At 43.8% G+C, this 15,724-nt stretch overlaps 1 non-coding gene across 1 annotated transcript; it reads right to left on the reverse strand.

Annotated features, from left to right (window-relative positions):
- Window positions 1–8,689: 8,689 nt before the first annotated feature.
- LOC136210275 (small nucleolar RNA R71) lies at window positions 8,690–8,796 on the reverse strand. Its single transcript, XR_010677980.1, has one exon. It is a non-coding gene; the product is annotated as a small nucleolar RNA R71 (small nucleolar RNA).
- Between the last annotated feature and the right edge of the window lie 6,928 nt (window positions 8,797–15,724).

Consider the following 15,724-nt stretch of genomic DNA (forward strand, 5'->3'; position numbering starts at 1 on the left):
GTTAGGACTCAATGCTTTTGTTTAGTACGAACCTAGGCTTTACATAAATTCTATAACTTCGGAATCAAGACTAAAATTTCTTAATTAAATCGATCCTCTATGTTCCGACGTTTTTACTTTTAAGAACAAATAACGGAACTTTTAATTAATTTCCGAGGGAGGTAGTGTGTCGGAAAAATTTAAGAATCAATAAACTAGTTTAATTATTTTGTTGTTTATTTGATTTTTATTTTTGTTTTTGTTAGTGCAAAACAAACGGTGAGTGCGGGGTTGCACGACCCTCCGTGTTATTAAAATGACGTCTATTCCAAGGACATCTCAAAAGAAAAGAAAACAAAAACAAAAAGAAAGATAGAATTTAAATTGAAAAAGGGACCCTGGAGGTCAGGTCCTACGCGTGGCGTACCCAGAGGGCACCCCGCGTAAGAGATGCGTTTTAAGGACATTGTGACCAGAGACACGGATACGCGGGGCGCACTTAGAGGGGCGCTCCGCGTGTTCCGAGCTCTAGGCCAGTTTGTAAGGCAGAAGGTGGGGCACGCGGGGCGTAGGAAGGGGTACACTCCGCGTGAGCATTATTAAAGCATGCAAAAACAGAAATAAAGAACACGGAAATGGAAAATAAACGAAACAAAATAAAGAGAGCATAAGAAAGGGAAAGATATATTAAAATAAAAGCAAGTACACTAAAAACACAAAAGAGGACAAAAACATAACAAAAAACACAACAAAAACGGAAACGAAAAAACAAGAAAGGATAAAAACATAAAAAACATGAAACGGAAAGATAAAGAGAAACTAAGGCGGAGGAGGAGGAGGACGCCCATGGATGTTGAAATGCGTGAAGAACGCGTTGGTGAAGGCGTCAAAATTGGCCCGATCCTCACGCCGTTGGGCCTCGATGGAATCGAAGCGGGTGGTGAAGGTGGAATGGTCCATGAGGTGATTAGCCTCAAGGGTATCGAAGTGGGTGATGAGAGTGGCGTTGAGGGTGGCAAATTGAGAATCAAAGTGGGCGCGATCTTGACGTTGGTGGCCTTCCAAGGCATCCAACCGGGCATATATGGAGTTGAAATCGTGGTTGGGTGGTGGGCTGAAGTTTAGGTCCATGTCCGAGTCCGAACCTTCCTCCGCTTGTTGCTCGCCTGCCCCCGAACTCTCACCCGGGCCGGAAGCACGGCGTTTGAGGGATTTGAAGGTGTTTTTCTCCAAGGGACGGGGTTCTATATGGCGAAGGCGGTCAAGGGCGGCGCCACCTAGAGCGGAAGTGGCAAAAACAGTGACTAGATGCCCGAGTCCAAGTTTGGCACGCCTCCGTGTTGGCATTTGGTGGAGCATAGTAGCAACAAGGAAGGAGAGGTCAAATGTAAGACCGTTCGCGGAACAATACAAAGCCAGAAGCTCAAGCTTGTTGACCTTGTTAGACTCGGACTTCCCCGTAAAATAATAGCTAATGAAGCGGTGGAGGAGGTAAAGGATGGGGTCGCGGATGCTACCCGGGTGGAGGTTGGAGACATCATATGTATCCAAGCCGGTGATGGTGGCCCAGAATTCGCGGGCAGTGTCATCGGAGGGCCAATGGGTGGTGTCGGGTTCCGTTTGCTTGGTGAAATGCGTACGGATCCAGGCCGTGTCAATGGAGTAGGGATGGTTGTGAAGGCGGAAGTTGAAGAGGGCTGCACCGGGGACACCATTAGACACAATGGTAGTGTAGAATTCTTGAACCAAGGACGGGTAAACAAGATGGCGGGCACGAAAATGGTCGTGCCAACCAAGAGCGCGTAGACGATCTTCGAATGCACTACCGAGGTCGTAGTGGTCGAGAATACTGCGATCGATAAATGGGAGGGCCATGACGGTGGAAGTGGAGACGGTGAGGTACTGGACCACCTCCGCTTCAATGTGGAGGTGAAATGGGGCGTTGTATTGGTGGGTGAGTGGTGGTGTTTCTTCTCTTTCGGGTGGTGGTGGTGATTGGTGTTGTTGGGAACGAGAGGAGCGGGCATGAGTGGACCGCGGGGGGTGGATATCGGCCGCACGCTTGCTTCAAGTCATGATTAGGGAGGAGTGAGGAAGATTGTAGGAGGAATATGGGGAGTTAGAGTGAGTGTAAGGGAGGGAGTTAGGAGGAAGGGATGAGTATTTATAAGAAAGGGGTGGAATTCCAAGGGGGGTACGGATTCCCAGAGGGATACACGGGGCGTGAAGGGGCCATGCCACGCGTATCCCACCTCCTGATCTTATTCGATGCAAAAATTGGCACAGCACGCGGGGCGTGTAGGGAAGCACGCCACGCGTATCGCACCTCCTGGCCAAAATATATGGGAGAATGGCGAGGACGCGGGGCGTGCCTGGGGGTACGCCCCGCGTGGAAGAGGGAAGCGGAAGCATTTTTTCGGTTATTTCAAAGAGTTTTTAAATTTTTATTGGTGGTTAATGTTTTTATGATTTTTAAGGGGTAATTAAGAGGGTGGTTAATGCAAAATTAATGTAGGGAAGTTAAAGAATTTTGAATTTTGAAAAGAAGTGATGTGATTGGGGGTGAGAGGAGGTGGAGTGTGGAAGTGGAAAAGATGTTTGGGGAAGAGAAAAAGGTGTTATATGGAGTTACAATCCGCAACTCCCCGAGGACACGCGGGGCGTAGAAGGGGGCACGCCCCGCGTGGCCTTTTATTGTTGGTTGCGATTTGGCTGGACCAAGGACGCGGGGCGTGAAAGGTACAGCGCCCCGTGTAGCCATGCGTTTGAGTACACTAATAAGATCAGAAACTTGGCTACGCGGGGCGCACCGGTGCGTACGCTCCGCGTAAGACTTTGGATGTTAATGGGATTTGTTTTTTTTTTGTGGATTTTTATTTAAAAGAAACGAAACGAGATAGAAGGGAAGACAAATAAAAATAGAAATGGAAAGAAAAAGACAATGCATACGAAGAAAAAGAGAGAAAATAAAAATAAGATGAAAAACAGATATGATACATATAAACAAAGGGTTTGAAAAATGCAAACCGGGGCTACGTTTAGAGTCGGAGTAGCTCGACTTTCTCTTGCGGCGGCTTATTATAGGCTGTCTGAGTTAGAACTCGATGGGTCCGAACTTCTACTGTTAAGGAGAGTTATTGCTTGTCCGGACTCTCTATTTTTGGGCCTCGGGTTTTGTTCGGTGTTTGTCGGGAGAGTTCCTAACTGCCGCTCCTGTTGCTGACGATTTAAATGGGCTACCTAGTGGCTTAGGTCCCTGCAAAACACCTCACTATCGGCAAGACGGGTTAGGATGTCATTTAACAAGGAAGTTACCGATTGGTCATGCACGTTGTTGGGAGGTTGAGTGTCCTGACCTCCGGGCATGGTTTGTGATTGCCCTAGCCCATTTTCCCTATATTCTTGATGAAAGTCGGGTGGGGGCCTCAATACATTATTGTTATTGCCGTACGACAAGTTAGGGTGTTGGTATCGAGGTCTCCACCCGCTATCATTATTATTGTGGTGGTGTGAATAGGTGTTCGGGTTAGGGTTGTACCTTTGATTACCTCCTACGTAACTTACCTTTTCGGTATCGCCGGCAAAAGGGCTTCCGGCTTGACAATCCTTACCATGGTGGTCACCACCGCAATGCGAGCACATCAGCACCTGTGCTGTGTTCTTGAGGCTCAATTGTGCCATTAAAGCGTCTAGCTTTTTATTCATCTCCACTATGGAACTTTTTGGAGCCTCGTCTTCCACGGCAAATGTTTGATGTCGCGAGGGTCCGGCAAGCCGATCTTCTTGCCATTGGACACTTTTCCGAGATAGTTCGTGGATGAGCTCATAAGCCTCGCTTGCCGATTTCCGAAACAAATCCCCACCTGCAGCGGAATCAACGGTTGCACGATTAGTGAGAGTTAAACCATGGTAGAAGGTACTTACCAAATCATGCTTAGGGATGTCATGGTGGGGGCAGTTTCGGAGCAACTTCCGGAACCTAGCCCAAGCTGAATGAAGGGCCTCGCATTCAAGTTGCCTAAAGGACGTGATATCATTCCTCAACTTAACCGTTTTGGACGGCGGGAAGTAGTAGGAAAGGAACTCCTTCTCAAGCTCCTCCCATGATGTAATCGATCCCGCCTCCAATGAGTGCAACCACTCCAACGCTTGTCCTGTCAAAGAGAAAGGAAACAACTTTAGTCGGACGGCCTCAATCGGAACACCGTTTTGCCGAGAAGTTTCGGCACACATAAGAAATTTATCGAGATGTTCGTTAGGGTTTTCATGGGGTTCCCCTCCGAATTGACCAAGTTGTTGGATTAGTTGAATCATGTTGGTCTTTATTTCATATGTGTTGGCCGAAATGGTGGGAGCAACGATTCCGTTGCGATTTTGAGGGCGATGTGGAGCAAGAATCTCCATCATTGTCCGGGTGTCATTCCCACCATTGCGATTGTTATTCACTGGCTGAACCGGTGGTCTTTGGTTGGCCTCGGGTTGGTTAGCTTCATTGTTAAGGTTGGCCATTTTCTCTCTCCGAATCCTATAAAGAGTACGTTCATTTTCAAGATCAATAGGAACGAGAGTATCACTCCGAGATCGGGTGCGCATAAAATAAAGAAATAAAGAAATTATGAACAAGAAAGAATATTGTTAGTAAAAGTGTATATAAACAATTTATACAAAAATAATGCTTAGACTAACAATAAAACATTTTTGTCTAATACTGCAAGAAATTATAAATCCCCGGCAACGACGCCAAAAACTTGATGCGTGTCCAGTAGAGCTCTAAATATGTGTTATGATGAGTACGTTACGACTATGGATGTGATCTTCCTAAATGCTCTATCTCTACTAGACGCTACTACTTAGGGGCAAGTGTACCCCGTCGTATCAAGTAATAATCCGGTTAAGACTGGGTATCGAATCCACGAGATTTATAAACACAAGTATTAAACGACTCGGTTTCAAATGTTATCTAAGCGGTGAATACTTTGGGTTGATTTGGGAAACAACTACAAACTACTCCTATCTACGGGTGAGACAGATTTATATAACGAAAACTCTACGAAGTGATATGGATGGTGATAAGTTATAAGTATGATAAACAATGACTCCAAATATACACGGTTAATGATTTACTCTTGCAATGACGACTACGTGTAGTGTAACCGACCCGTGAAGTACTTAGACTACGTGGTTCCTAGTCAAGGCGTGTCTAAAGCTGGGGATTAGAAACTAGGGCCCGTAAGTTCCGTGGCTTGTTAATTCCTACGGTTTCCGGTGTGTCACTTCCGGTAAGGCAACACCTATATGAATCCCTAAAGATAGCCCGAATGGCATCGGAAATCGCGTTCCCCTACACAATAATCAATTACGAATATCAAAACAAGTAGCAAGCATCAACACATATAGAGAAATAGAGATTGTAAGTCATAAATTATAAATATGGAAAACGTGAATACGGAATACAACCAAGCCTAGTACATAAGAAGAGTACAAGCTAATTAGCAAGTGAAAAGGAAAGAATCAGCCCTCGGAACTAGCTAACCGGACTCAAAGCCGTCTTTTAGGTCTTGGAGGTGGAACTCTCGAGCTTGGTGGACGAGGATGGAATGGAACTTTCATGGAGTAACGAAATACACGGGCAAGCTCTCAAGGTGATAGAGTTTTGCTATGTAAAATCTGAATATCTAAATGGGTGCTAATCACCCTTATTTATACACATCAAGCTAGGGGTAAAATTGTAAATTCATAAGATACAAGCATGGAGATACATTATTTCTGCAGTTTTCCCATGACACGCCCCGCATATTGACCCATTCCGTCAATAATCTCCTGCATGTGGACCAAATTCAGATCTTGTTGTCTCAACCACGCCTCGCGTAGACTAGGGTACGCCCCGCGTGGTTGAGCTCCTGAGATTTAGTAGCTTGAATTAAGTCTTTTGCGCCACGCGTAGCCTGGAGAACACCCCACGTATATGAGTCTCTGGATCTTTTAGATTGAAGAATTTCCATATACGCCCCGCGTGTAAGGTATGACGCCCCGTGTAGAGCCTGTTGACTTGGGAGACCAGAGTTGAGCCTGTTTGACTTGGGAGACCATGCAGTCTGACCTTCATGATTGAGTGTATTATTGCATATACGCCCCGCGTGGTGGTTCATACGCCTCGCGTATCAGTGGGTAAGTCCCACGTGGTGGCTGTGGACTGAGCAGTCAATTCTGACTAGATGTCACACGCCCTGCGTGGAGGTTGATACGCCCCGCGTATGTCGGTGGGATTTTGCTCCTTACTCGTACTTGAAATACAATTCTCGAGAGCCGAGTTAGCTTGACGTTTTAGTTTCTGAATTTAATAAAAAATAAAGACAATTAACCGAAAGTGCGGAATTTATTTTTATTTCGTTATTTTATTAAAAACTCCTTATTTTTGTAAATTAACTTATTTATTTAGTCCTAAATTAAACCGTAAACCACGCTAAAAGATAGGGACGGAATGCCCCTATCACTGCCTTTCTTTTCTTTCTTCAAAGTGGGACATCTTGATTTAATATGCCCAGTTTGATGACATTCAAAGCATGTGATAGGCTTCGAGCTGTCCTTTTTGTGTCTGCTGTCGCTGGGCTCAGCTTTGTATTTATCGCTTCTTCTGAATGACCTTTTGCTGCTCTTGTTGTTCTTTCTGAATAGCTTCTTCATCTTTCTTGTGAACATGGTCATCTCCTCATCATATGATGAGTCAGCTTCTGTTGAATCAGCTTTCATGACGAGAGATGTTAGGCATGAAATTGACTACATTTTAACGTATTAATTATAATAAATTAAGGGTGTTTTTTTATGTTTTATTACAAGAAAGAAGGTCCGATAGGTGATTTTATGCAGATAAGTAAAGATTAAAGCCGAACAGTCTGGAAGCAGCCTGTTTCGCACTTGCCATGAGGAGATTGAGCCTTTCTTTGATCCAGCGGTCAAACACCGGAACTTCTGATGATGGACATCGACAGGACGGGAAGTAGGTATGGCAGTAACTGCAGGCAGAAAGGTGGATAAGTGCAGTCTAGAAGCAATAAGATGAAATGAAAGCTCGACCCTTGAGTGTTCAAGGGTCAAAAGGATCTTCTCTACTTTTAGTATTTTAGATTTGTGAACAATTGACTTGGGATTGTAATATTTTGTGCGGATACTTTTAGTACCGTATTAACCCTGGCCTTCCCTTTAAATAGATAGAGTAACAAAGGGAAAGGGATCACACTCTTTAAAAAAACAAAAATATAGACTTTTGCACCGGAAGAAAAGAAAACTCCATAGATGGACTTTCAGAGCTTTGAACCAGCAGATTGCTCACTCGCCTGTATGAGTGAGTAGTCCTTTTGAATAGGCTCGGCCAGTTGGGGCCGGTGATGTAAGTTTCTTAAGTCTATTAATGAATGAATGATGTTAATTTATGAAGTGTTTGATGAGGATTTATATTTCCATGCTTATGCATCTATACTTGTGTTAGATGAATGATAGGACACTGCTTTCATCTTCACTGAACTCTCTATCAAGCATCCAACCCCGAAGCAGACATGTTAGGTGGCTGTATCAAGGGTTTTCTCTTTTGAAATGCTAATTCGATCTTAATGCAAGAAAGAACAAGCCTTTAGGACGCTGTGGGTTTTAGTAAGTCTTAGAATCTTAAGAACACACGAGAGTTGACTTAAGTGAGCTTTAAGGCAGAAACATTGATTTCATTTGCATCATTTATGACTGATTAGGCTGTTTAGGAACTTAAGGTAACCTGTTCCACTGTGCTTAGCCTGTTCTACCTGTTTATCATTACCAAGTAATCATCTTTGTACGTAAACTCATTTGTTTAGTCACCAGTCTGCAACATTTCTCAACACTCATCAATATAAAGAAGTCACACATAACGAACACCTTGTTCTACAACGTTTTTCTAGTAAGCTTTGGTCCTCAATCCCTGTGGAGACGATACTCGACTTATCACTTTATTACTTGTATCTAGTGCACTTGCTAGAGTCTATTCGGAGGACAACAAGTTTTTGGCGCCGTTGCCGGGGATTGAAAGCAACAAAATTTACATAAAATTTTCTGTGAAACAAGGTGTTTTTAATTTGTTTGCTAAATAGTGCAGCCAGAAGGAGTTCTCTAATTGTTTATGCACAGAGTTGGACCTCCTGTTTTTCCTATCAATCTCGAATTAGAGAGAACGTATAGACGAAACAGAGCGGGAGCTCGACGTGCAAGACAAAGAGAAAGACAAAGAGAAAGAAGGATGGCTGGAAGGGTACCACCCGAACAACCAATCCAACCAAATCAGGAAGAAGAAGGAGAAAACAACAACCCTCCAATTATGAGAATTAGAGATTATTCGAGACCAACCACGGAAGGACATTCGTCGTGCATCGTGTTGCCCAACGAAGGAAACAACATGTTTGAGGTGAAAGCATCTATGATACAAATGTTGAAGGCAGCTGTACAATTCAATGGATATCAGTCGGAAGATCCAAACGGGCATATCCAGGAATTCATCACACTATGCAACACTTTCAGATCAAACCGATGAGTTTCCGATAATATGATCAGGCTAAAGCTGTTCCCATTTTCTCTCAGAGACAAAGCAAAGAACTAGTTAAAGAACTTACAGCCAGGGACAATCACCACTTGGGAAGAAATGGCCAGCGCTTTTCTGATGAAATATTTTCCACCTAGACAGGCCATTAAACTCAGAAATGAGGTATCCCATTTCGTACAAGAAGAGGATGAATCCTTAGCCGAGGCATGGGAAAGGTACAAGGAACTACTGAGAAGGGTACCCAATCATGGCATCCCCATGTGGATGCAAGTGCAAAACTTTTACAATGGAGTCACTAACATTTATAAAATCCAGATCGAATCCATTGCCAATGGTAACCCTGAAGATCTTGAACCACAAGCCTTGTATGACCTTATTGAGAGAGTAGTGAGCACGAGCTATAACTGGCACTCCTCCATGAGTGAAGGAAAAAGAGCGGGGAACGATGATGTTGTGTCAAAACTAACCAGCCAGGTGGAACAGCTTGCGCGACATCTCGGCAAGATAAATGTATCATCGATTCACAACGAACCACCATTCAATGATATATGTGATTTTTGTGGAGGGCATCATTTCAACATCAACTACCCTGGAGTTAAACAAGGAAAAGGTGAATAGGGAGAATGTGATTATGCGGGGTATAATCAGAGAAATCCACCAAACCCCTACTCAAACACCTATAACCTGACCACAAGAAATCATCCGAATTTCGGATGGACAGGGCAGCCTAATCACCAAGAACAACCAAGGTATCAGCAACAACAGGGTGGACACTACCAGAGGCAATCTCAGCAGCATTATAAACAACCTGCTCCACCCAAGGAAGATATAGAACCAGACATGAAGACAATGATGATGCAGTTCATGAAACAGACACAAGCATCAATTAAAAATATGGAGACACAGGTCCATCAACTCACTGCTTCCACATCAAAAGGAAAAGGGATAATGCCAAGTAACACAGAACCAAACCCCAAAGGAGATGTCATGGCCATCACTCTGAGATCTGGTAAGCAAACTCAACCAATCTTATCTACTGATGCAAATGCTGAGTGTGCAGGGACCTCTCTAAATGCTGAGGGACAGAAGAAACAAGCTGTTCCAGGTCAAGAAGAACCCGTCGGGGTAGAATCAACCATCGATCAAGACAAAGAGGAACAAGGAGAGAAGTACCAACCACCTCCCCCCTACGTTCCACCTGTACCTTATCCGACGAGGTTGATAAACAAAAAGCTGGAAGAACAAAATTCTAAGGTGCTAGACACCTTGAGGAAGTTGCATATCAACATTCCCTTTGTGGAAGCACTCGCCCAGATGCCGTCATATGAAAAATTCTTGAAAGATATATTGTCAAACAAGAAAAAGTTGGAAAACATCTCAATGATCCAATTGAACAGGGAATGTTCTTCAATACTCCAGAACAAGCAGCAGCTTCCGAAAAAGCTAAAAGATCCAGGGAGTTTTTCTATTCCCTGTTCAATTGGCAAGTTAAATATTGAAAATGCACTATGTGACCTAGGAGCTAGCATAAACCTAATGCCCTATTCTGTGTATGATAAGTTAGGACTAGGAGAACCACAACCAACCAGAATGTCCATTCAGTTCGCTGACCGATCAGTATGTTACCCTAGGGGAGTAGTGGAAGATGTGTTGGTCAGAGTAGGAAAATTCATTTTGCCAGTTGATTTCATCATAAGGGACATCGATGAGGACCTACATGTTCCTATTATCCTAGGTAGACCGTTCTTAGCAACAGGTAAAGCATTGATAGATGTGGGAGAGGGACAACTATTCTTGAGAATTAATAGGGAGGAAATCATTTTCAAAATGAATTAGGCGATGAGACGAGCTAACACTAGTGATGACACATGCTGTTTTTTAGATGATTTCCAAAGTCTTTCCACTTTGCAGGAACAGGAACAGGACACTCTGGAGACTCTCTTGGGAGAAGAGGTGAACTTATGTGAAGGAACAGGTTGTTCCATTGAATCCAACTTGCCTACACCTCCTCTAGATCCTACTGTTCCCACTCATCAAGAACCACCTGAAATACCCACTATGCCACTGTCTAAACCCGAACTAAAACCTTTACCCTCACACCTCGAGTATGCATTCCTGGAACCACCCAGCGGAAGCCCAGTGATTATATCTTCAAAGTTAACTCCTGATCAGAAAGCTCAACTCATGGAGGTACTGTGAAGAAACAAGGATGCAATTGCATGGAAAATTGATGATATAAAGGGTATTAGCCCAACAGTCTGTGTTCATAGAATTTTGATGGAGAAGGATAACAAGCCATCTATCCAGCCACAACGCAGACTGAACCCCCACATGAAGGAGGTCATGCGAAAAGAGGTGATCAAGCTGCTTGATGCCGGAATCATTTACCCCATCTCCAATAGTGTATGGACAAGCCCTATTCATGTTGTGCCAAAGAAAGGAGGAACCACAGTGGTTCTCAACGAGAAAGATGAGTTGGTCCCCACGAGAACCATAACAGGATGGCGTGTTTGTGTGGATTACCGGAAGCTAAATGAAGCCACAAGGAAGGATCACTTCCCTTTGCCCTTCATTGATCAGATGCTAGAACGGTTAGCAGGGTATTCATTTTATTGCTTCCTTGACGAATATTCGGGGTACAATCAGATTGCAATCCACAGTGAAGATCAAGAGAAGACAACTTTCACGTGTCCTTATGGGACATATGCCTACAGGCGCATGCCATTTGGTTTATGCAATGCCCCAGCCACGTTTCAGAGATGCATGATGTCTATATTTCATGATATGGTGGAGCGGACTGTGGAGATCTTCATGGACGACTTCTCTGTTTATGGAAACTCTTTTGGGAACTGTCTGAACAACCTCGAGGCTGTGCTTGTGCGATGCAAGGAAACCCACTTAGTCTTAAATTGGGAAAAATGCCACTTCATGGTTACTGGTGGAATCATCCTAGGGCATAAAATTTCTGAAAGGGGATGGAAGTAGACAAAGCTAAGGTAGAAGTGATAGAGAAACTGGCTGTTCCAACTAATGTAAAGGATGTGAGAAGTTTCCTCGGACACGCCGGGTTCTACCGAAGATTCATCAAAGACTTCTCAAAGATCGCGCTACCTTTATCAGCTTTGCTACATAAAGATGTAGAATTCTCATTTGATGCAAGCTGTCTAGAAGCTTTTGAACTGTTGAAAAGCAAGCTGATCAACTCGCCCATACTGGCAGGACCAGACTGGAAACAGCCATTTGAGATGATGTGTGACGCTAGCGATACATGTGTGGGAGCTGTTCTTGGGCAGAGGATTGAGAAGAAGTTCAGGCTTATCTATTATGCAAGCAAAACATTAACCGAGACCCAACAGAACTATACCACTACCGAAAAGGAGCTCCTTGCAGTAGTATATGCTTTCGACAAATTTCGCCCCTACTTGGTTTTGTCGAAAGTCATCGTTCACACAGACCACGCCGTGTTACGCTACTTGTTCGCGAAGAAGGATGCAAAGCCAAGATTGATACGGTGGTTACTCTCGCTTCAAGAGTTCGATCTCGAAATTAAGGATAAGAAGGGAACAGAAAATGTAGCACCGATCATTTGTCAAGAATTTCTCACCAAGAAAGCCAGGAACAACCGGAGATTTTGGAAAGTTTCCCAAACGAGCGTCTATATGCCGTACAGGCTGCTCCATGGTTTGCAGACATTACTAATTATTTGGCCAGTTCACTTAAACCTCATAACCTGCCCACTAACCAAAGGAGGAAGTTCTATTCAGAGATAAAATATTACTTTTGGGAGGACCCCTATCTCTTCAGGCTATGTGCCGATCAAATTATTCACAGGTGTATCTCTCACGAGGAAGGACAGGATGTTTTGAGCCATTGTCATGACAGAGAAGCAGGAGGACATCATAGCGCCAGCAGGACTGCAACCAAAGTACTTCAATCAGGTTTTTTCTGGCCAACACTTTTTAAAGATGCCAACTTATTTGTTCGCACTTACAATGAGTGCCAATGAACAAGCAATATTTCAGCTAGAAATGCCATGCCCCTCAATAACATAGTTGTTTGTGAATTTTTTGATATATGGGGAATAGATTTCATGGGACCATTCCCTACATCTTTTGGGCATAAATATATCTTAGTGGCTGTTGATTATGTAAGCAAGTGGGTTGAAGCAATGGCTAGTCCCACTAATGACGCCCGTGTGGTTGTAAAATTCCTAAAAAGGCTTTTTGCCCGATTCGGTGTCCCACGAGCGATCATTAGTGATCAAGGAACCCAATTTTGCAACGCTAAATTTGAGAAGCTGATGGGCAAGCTTGGAGTCTCTCATAGAATTGCCACACCGTACCATCCACAAACTAGTGGACAGGTTGAGATTTCAAATCGAGAAATCAAAAGAATTTTAGAGAAAACTATTGGCAATTCTAGGAGAGACTGGACAAACAAGCTTGACGATGCTCTTTGGGCGTATAGGACCGCATATAAGACACCCATTGGAATGTCCCCGTTTAGATTATTGTACGACAAGTCCTGTCATTTGCCGGTTGAAATGGAACATAGGGCCTTTTGGGCATTAACTTTCTTGAATTTTGAGCAACAGGCTGTGGGTGAACAAAGAAGACTACAACTCTGTGACATGGAAGAATTCAGGCTATTTTCGTATGAAAACGCAGTAAATTACAAAGATAAGACCAAGATGTGGCATGATAGAAAAATCCAGACAAAGACATTTCACGAAGGACAGAGAGTTCTTTTGTACAATTCAAGACTCAGGCTGTTCCCCGGGAAGCTGAAATCAAGATGGACGGGGCCATATCTGGTAAACAAGGTGTTTGGACATAGAGCAGTCGAAATTGGCAAAGAAGGTCATGAACCTTTCAAGGTGAAGGGGCAAATATTAAAACTCTATCTCGAGAATGATCACACAAGGAATATTGACACAGTCCACTTCCAGGATCCCCCAAGCCAATAGAAGCCAAAACAGGGTGTTCGCTACAAACACCAATTGTAGCACAAGTAACATTGCATTTAAAATAGTTTACATTTCCAGTTTTTTTTTCAAATACTATTTAGCATAGTTTAGTCAAGTTAAGATCAATTTTGTGTCATATGATGGTCCGTAATTTCGGTAATTCCTATACAAGCAAAGACGTAAAACTTTCACCCTGCCTTATGGGTCCAATTTTACATTTTTACTTGTTCGAAGTAGGAGAAATAAATAAATTTTTTTTGAGCAATCCTTGGGAAACGGGAAGCGAACTGTGGACAGAAAAAAGTAAACATCCAATCATATGTCGCTTGGTACTATGGATATCCTACTAATACACCCTTTCTCGATAAGACCAAAGTGGGTAGGGGAATAGTCCATTCAAAATTAGAAAAGTAACTGTTTGCCACACCAGGAGTCTCTTTGACTGGACGCGCCTTTAGCCAAACCACTCGTACAAGTGGCGTTCATTGGAACGATGTCATAATGACGGTTTGGCAGCAGGCCGTTCACTCTTCTCTCTACTTAAAGTGACCGACCGCATTACGGACCCTTGTTAAAATCTGTTTCGCACACATCTATTTCACACTGTTCCCCATATATTTTATGTGATAGTTATCTTTGGGAAACCCTATTTAGACGCTAGCACAAGATGAGGACTCGAGGATCCGGGAAGTAGGTTAAAATCGAAGGCACAAAGAGAGACAATGGGAAGAGCAAAATGGCAGGCACAAGCGCGGTTGCATTTGTCCCTGAAGAGAAATTGGTAAAGAAGTTGTCCCAGTTCAAGGACGCCGCCATACAACAATACTATGATGATCTGGCTCAGCTCGAGTTTGGGCCGATACGTACTGTGTGCTGAGAAACATTGAAAAAACTTAAGCTTGCTGAACGAGTGAGGAAACTCATGGAGGACGTTTCGGATGTTTCTTTGAGATGAAAGAACCAGCATATAAAGAACTCACCTTGGAGTTTCTTGCAACTTTCAAACACAATCCTGAGATCACCGACCCTGATAAAGAAGGAAAATTTAGTTTCCGGCTCATGACCCACACTCAACGGCCATCCTTGAACAATTCAATAGTCTCCTAGGTGCGGCGGATGACGACGACTTGGAGTTTGAAGGGTACAAAGGGGCGTTCATGGAAACCCCTGATGAGTTCCACCCATCGAATTTCTGGCATTCAATCTCGCGCCAGCCCAGTTATGACGAAAGTGCATCCAAGGCGTCAGGTATCGAGGACTCAACTATCAGGTATCTGCATAAACTGGTCTCATGCACCATCTTCGCACGTGAGAATCAGGCCACTATCCCTCATGCCGACCTTACCGCTCTTTGGAGTATGGTGCAAGGGCGCAGAATGAACCTGGGCTTTTGGTTCGGGAGTATATTAATGCGTTTGGCAGGAAGAACTCATCGGTCATATGTTGTGGTAGTATTGTGACTCGTATAGCAGAGGCCATTGGGGTGTTCAAGCCAGAAGATAGGAACTGGCTCACTGTGGTTAACCACCCGGACCAAATAGATTTGAAGAGCCTTCAGAGCATGTTATTCGGAAGGATGGTAAACGGAAAGTGGGTCTAGATGTCAGACTTTGTGGAGGCAAAAAGGGCTGAAGGAAGGAAAAGGAAACATGCGCCCGCGGTATCAGTATCATCCGAGTCGGAACAAATCGAGCAAGCCAAAGATTTGGGCTTTTATCAGAAATGTGCCAAGCTCTCCACCGAAGACATCCTTACCAAGTTCCACGCCCTGTTTGCTCAAAACCAGGCCAACAGAGAACAGATATTTGCTCTTGAGCAAAAGTATGCCGAGCATCAGGAAGAGATTGACATGCTCAAAACTCTTTGTATAGAGGAACATGGGAAGGAGAGTCCATCTGGTTTTTCGATTAAGAGTCCGGTAAGAACTAAACTTGAAACACCTACCAACGCCGCTGCCTCCTCGAAAGGGGCTGGCGCTACTGCCGCTGCGGATAGAGAGGTTGATTCCTCTCGTTCCCCGCCCGTCTGATCCGTCAAATGTGTCGTTGTCCTAGCATCTGGTAACATTTATCACCCTTCTTTTAAATTTTTGCACACTTTGTGGGTTATCATACCGATATTGTTTATCTTGCGTGTCTTCATATTAATATTGAGGACAATGTTCCATTCTAATTTGGGGGTGGGGAATTACAAATCACAATATCTGTATGCTTAAA

The sequence above is a fragment of the Euphorbia lathyris genome, chromosome 10 (assembly GCF_963576675.1).
Source record: "Euphorbia lathyris chromosome 10, ddEupLath1.1, whole genome shotgun sequence".
In the NCBI taxonomy this organism is placed as follows: Eukaryota; Viridiplantae; Streptophyta; class Magnoliopsida; order Malpighiales; family Euphorbiaceae; genus Euphorbia; species Euphorbia lathyris.